Here is a 6,000-nt window from a genome sequence, read left to right as displayed (position 1 = left end):
GTGAGCAAAATAAAGGTGGCGGTGGTTTTCCCCTCTAGGCCCTGGGACCGTTTGCTCTGCAGTAATTGTTAACCGGGCACAAATCCACAGCCCCGGTTCTGGAAGATAGACTGACCCGCCTCCTGACAACATGCGGCCAAGTACAGAGTCTGGCACAGCCTAGATGCTGCCTACCTGTCAGATGCTTATGCTGCTCGGTTTCAGGTGGAACACGTCAGGTCCGAACCCATTTCAAGCTCCGAGCTGTGGACACACAGAGCCCAGGCGGGGCAGCAAAAGGAGGCTTCACGGAGGCGGAGGCACTTGGGTTGGGAGATGAGGAGGAGAATTTCAAGCGCAAAGGGCAGCACAGATCACAGGCACTGGGAGCCGGAAGGAGCCTCAGAGCCCCTTGGTTAAGGTTGGCAGCGTGAGCCCCAGAACCCAGGTCTCTGGGGTCCTATCCTGGGCACCTCCCTTTTCTGGCTGCCTGGATGCTGTCCTCAGGCGTCTACACCCGCAGCCCTCCTCTCCCTGGCGGGTAGGAGGGATTTGACGTCTGTCCCCGGGAACTCATCTATTGGCTGATTTTAACTGTGTGCTCTGGCTGCACTCCTTACCTCTCCATTCCCCACCTTGACCCCTGCAGGGCCCGGCAATTTCTCTTTATCTACTCAGTGCAGAATCCAGAATCCGCCGCGCGGTTAGCTGCTCAGATGTCGTCAGGCTTTCATGGACAAACACTTCCCCTCTCGCTCCCCCTCCAACGTTCCAGCCTTCCCTGGGGACTGTGGCTTAGGAGGTAGGTGGTTTAGAACCAGCTTCCCAGATGAACAGCTAGTTCGTGTGGCTTTTGAAGTTATAAAAGCAAGATACGCACATTACAGAAAATGTTGGAAAATCAAGAAAAGCAATCACCCACACTCCCACCTCCCCGCTGTGCGAGCCCGTTCTGCTCATCTTTGTCTATTTTTCCCAAAACCTACAGCGTTTTTTAAAAACCTGTTGTAGTCCTACTTTCCATTTCGGTGTGAACCCTGAACCTTCCATTTAAAGCTGTGGTACACGCTGTTGTCATAGTTTTCTTTCTTAATGAATACATAGCGGCATCGAGCGGCTGAACCACACTGTCTGTAAGGTGGTTCCGCCCCCGTTTGGCAATTCGGGTGTTTGCCAGTTTCTACCTGCAGCGAACGTCCTGCCTAGAACTTTTTCCGAAAGCAAAAAGGACTTCCTCGGACCAGATTCCTGGAAGAGAAATGACTGATCGGAAGTTGTGGGTATCTTCTCGGCTCTGGATATACATCCCTTGTCAGATGGTCACAGAGACTTTATTTTGAATTACGATTGTCATAGCCGATGCCGTTATTGTTATGAAAGTATAGAGCGAATAAAAATCAACCATCCCCCCCCTTCTAAAGTAACACGTTGGCGTATTCTTTTCCCGTGTTTATTTTTCTTTATGTAAGTTTCAGGGTTTTGTGCTTGTTCTCCTGCCTGTGTGAATTCACATTTAATTGTGGTGATACGCTAGATAAATGGGAGATCACAATTTTCCTTAAGCGTTATAGCTAAGCATTTTCCATTTATTGCAAACTCTTCGTCAATACCTAGTTTAAGAAATGCATTAATTCCCCGCTGGGGAGACAAATCCTCATTTACTTGACAATTTGGGGCCCTTAAACTGATACCAAATTTTTGCTCTTAAAACCATTTTCTATGAATACATTTACAAGTTGCGGCTTACAAAGCGATTTGGAAGTTGGGTAAATAGAGAAATTATGGAAATGCACAATAGGAGAGTCCACTAATTGGTCTTGCTTGTGGAAAAGATTAATTCAAAAACTCTTTCCTTAGACTCATGAATGGAATTTAAATAACCAAGGGTGGTTTCGTCTTATTTCATTTTTTTGATACTCAAAGCAAACCACTGATCGGAAGTCAGGAAACCTAGTCTCCCGATGGCTTCGCCTCCCGCTGCATGACCTTGGGCAAGTCCCAAGGCCCCTAGTGACCTGATAAGATGAGCAGAGGAGAGGGTGCTGGCCCTGGCCACAGCATACTCCCTAGCGGGTCCCTGTGCCGCGACCACACCTTTGTAGACCGCACCTTCTTCAAGCTCTCCTGGATTGCCGCCTTCGAGTTGCCACCCACTTCCGGCCCCCTCCGACTCACACATGGCAGCCTGGGGACACAAGTGTCACAGTCTGCAGGCTTGGGGCCAGATGGCGGCAGCGCCCCAGAGCAGAAAGTGCACTTGGTGCACAAGTCATTACAAATGATTGATGTTGCTTCCTCTGTGCAGACGTGGAAAGATAATGGAGAATTTTGTTAACACTGAAAGAAGGAAAGGAAAAAAACCCCGAGGGACAGAGCAGGTGAACAGTATGCTTCGGTTTGCATAAAAATAAAATGCAGCCAGACACACACCACACATATTTTTTAAAATGTGGAGCTCGGGACCGGGCAGGCAGCGAAGTGTTACGTGGTCACGGCCGACAATCACGAGAAGCGTGGACACTTGTTCCCCAGGTCATCGCTTTATTTTCCACGTGGAGAAATGTGCTCGCTGAAGGGCTCCCCTGGGAAATAACACAGGCGTAGTTGGACAAAGCAAAGCCAGTTTCCCCCAAATGCTTCCTGGGCCCCCCCCCCAGCGGCTGCCCTGTGGCTGAGACCCCACCCCCACCCCATCACCCCTCACCCCTGCCCAGCCCCATCAACAGGTCCACATGCAGAGCCCTTAGAAATGATAACCAAAAAGAGTCAGAAGGAGACAAAGAGAGGGACAGGGATGGGGAGAGAAGGGGGGCGTATAGGGAGGGAAGGGAGTGAGAAAAAGAGACACTGGCCATCTTCTGAACAACCAGAAAGATCCTGGCGAAGCTTCAGTGATGTTTCATTTAGGATGAGCTTGTTAACGTTATAGTCTTTAATTTTTTGTGAACATTTAGTCATTTTTGAGAAACAGAGAGAGACAGAGCACGAGCAGGGGAGGGGCAGAGAGAGAAGGAGACACAGAATCCAAAGCGGGCTCCAGGCTCCGAGCTGTCAGCACAGAGCCCGACACGGGGCTCGAACTCGTGATCCGTGAGATCATGACCTGAGCCAAAGTCGGATGCTTAACCGACTGAGCCGCCCAGATACCCCTAAAGTTATATTCTTTAAAGGCCAACTGCCTCTCAGGATGTCTTTCTAGCTCTTAGCAGCTCAGACAGGCGGGGACATTTCCTGGGACCTGGGCCTCCAGGACCAGCCCTGTCCCTCAGACACAGCTACAGGTGACCAGGCCCTGCCAGCATCCAGCCTTGGGGAGAGCTCAACACCAGACCCCCGTTAGCTCACCTACTAAAAGGAGCCTCTCCAACAACCTAACAAAGCTTTGGAACAAAGCCTCTGAAAATGCTAAGGCCCCGAGAGGGAAGATAAGAAGTGACAGAGTCAATATTCTCCAGATGTCCTTTTTCTTATCTGTCGGGATTAATCTTTGGCAACAGAGCAGCAATTCAGTTGGACGGAACACGTGAGGCAATGAATTATACAGCAGCCGTCCGGAATCTTAGGGGGAGGAGGTGGGAACTGAGGGGGGAGCATGGACAGACAGAGTCCATGGACTCCTCCATGGGAGGGGACCCTGAAGAAAACCATTCTCCTGGGGCCCGAAAGCCACCGTTTTTGACTCTTTGGGCTGCCATTTTGACAGCCTCTTCCATTCAAGGGGCTGGGCTGGGCTGGCTGCAGGAGAATCAGTTTCTTGCTTTCTCCCTTCACTTTCTGGCTGAGGTCAAGTCCGGTGGGGGGTCCAGTGGGCCCACGGTGAGAACCCAGAGTGAGGAAACGTGGCGTACTTCCCAGCTTGCTCCAGAGTTGCCCCAATTGGCCGTCGCGTTCCTGAGTCTCTGCAGTTCAGAGTCAGAAGCATCCAGCGTGCCCTCGGGTGTCTGTTGCAGACTTTTCATGCCCTTGGGAGATGCCCCCTCCATTCTTGGCTACCCCTCTTGACAGACAGCTCTTTCTTGAACCAAACTAAAAGCCTCCTTCCTACTACATCCAAACCAAGCCCGGAGCTCTGCTCGGTAGAGGTACAAACAAGAATTCCAGCCTCACCTCAAGAAAACAGACACCTTCAGACATTAAAACCAATCCTCACATGCCCCAAACCTGCTCTCATCTGGGCTAAAGCCCCTCGTGTCCCCAAGTGCTGCCTATGTCGCCTGTCCCAGCCTCTCATTCCCCTTTCTGGGGTTCCTCCATGGACGATTATTAGGCCGCCAGGTACCAGAGTGATAGCCTTGTGTCCACCGGCCCTGAGTTCTGTCTCTACCCGATAATTATTCTCTCAAATCCTCACCATAACGGAAAAACAGACATTGCGACGAGCACTTTATATATAAGGAAGCTGAAGCTCTGAGCTGTAAAATAACTTGTCCAGGGCCACACAGCAGGGCGTTGGTGGAACTGGGATTCAGACCCATGCCTGCCTGACCCTAGGACTCAGGCTTATCTCACCGAGCCTCCCCTGCCGGTCCCTCCTGGGGGCTTCCCGGACAGCAGAGACTCTGGCCCAGAAGCAGCGGAACCTCCCTTGGCCTAGAGACCCTCCTCACCTAAGACTGGCTTAATCACTTCCAAGATGGCGGACCCCGTGAAACCCCAGAAGGCCCGATCAGATAAATGCTCCCAGCTGCCACTGATGCCCCCATCTCCCCCACTCCACTTTGGGGGTCGTGAGGATTGTCTGCGTTTTCTTCCCACACACTTTGCTGTTTTTGCCACTTCTTTTTCTCCCCACCCCCGCACTCGCACTTTCCTTGGAACTGGCCTCGGATCCTTCACATTTATGTTATTGTTTGCGAAATATGAACAACAGCCCTGGAAATAAAAACTACAGCAGCCCACAGAGGGATGAAAATGTTCAGGAATTAGATGGTGGTAACTGACGCACAACATCGTGAAAACAGAAAACGAACACACAACAAGAGACCACGGAGTTGTACGTTTCAAAAGGACATTACAAAGGGCCGCCCATTTTAAATTACATGTATGTGAATCATGTCTCATACCCTATGGTATATGAACCGTATCTCAAAAGAGCCATTAGCTTATTGGTTTTTATTTAATAGCCCATAAGGCACATGGTTGAAGGGACTAGAGTGAATTTGGAAAGGTCTGGAAAGAATGAATGAATACAAACCTCGTGAAATCCCTTAAATACAATCATCCTGTGGACACGTTCCATGTGTATAGATTGACCCTGCAAAGCTGACCATCATCTTTAGCATTCTCTCGTTACAGAAAGGAATGTTCGTTTCGGACACTGTGGAAAGTAGGGCGGGCCGGGCAACGTGCTCTGTGAATCTGGGCCCGGTATTAAACAGAGGAACGCAGGAAGCCAAGGAGGCGGGGCCTCCCACTAGGGAGAGGTGGGGTCTGACCACCTGGCAGTCTCAGTTTCTTAACACGGTTTCCACTTTTTACTGGTTCTGAAGAAGGACCCACAGATGTGCCGTGAACACTGCATCTCCTCAAATCTCAAATACCATCGAAGTATCTGATGCCGTGACGGCAGGAACTTCCAAGAAAGAAAAAAACATACTGTTTTCTTGCCCAATCAGCTGTAAGATGTAGCTCAGTTTCAGAAATGGCTAACACGTGGGAGGGAAAAACATGTGCGTCAATGGAATATGGTAAAAAGGCTTCAAGGCAAAATACATTTGGGAAACCTTTGAGTTAAACGGGCCTCCTTATTGCGGGACTTGTCAGAGCCTTTAACGTGCTCCTGCACCATGAGTCTCTATGGAGGGGTAAGGAATGAGCTAGTTTCTGCACACGCTGGTCCGTAGAACCCTTTCCGCCAGAGCATCCCAGAGAAGGGACGTTCTACAGGGTCAACTCAGAAAAAATACAGCTTTAAGGAAAAGAGGCGCATACGGGGACTGAGCCTAAAACCTGGGAGTACTTATATCTAAAGAGGAAAAAAAAACCCAAATGTATGTTGGAAGAGAGACATCAGAAAAAAGA

This window comes from Lynx rufus, unplaced genomic scaffold (assembly GCF_022079265.1).
Source record: "Lynx rufus isolate CCGP_SWC_20201006 ecotype Redwood Valley unplaced genomic scaffold, mLynRuf1.p SCAF_4, whole genome shotgun sequence".
NCBI classification, from domain to species: domain Eukaryota; kingdom Metazoa; phylum Chordata; class Mammalia; order Carnivora; family Felidae; genus Lynx; species Lynx rufus.
Note: the sequence above shows the minus strand (reverse complement) of the source record.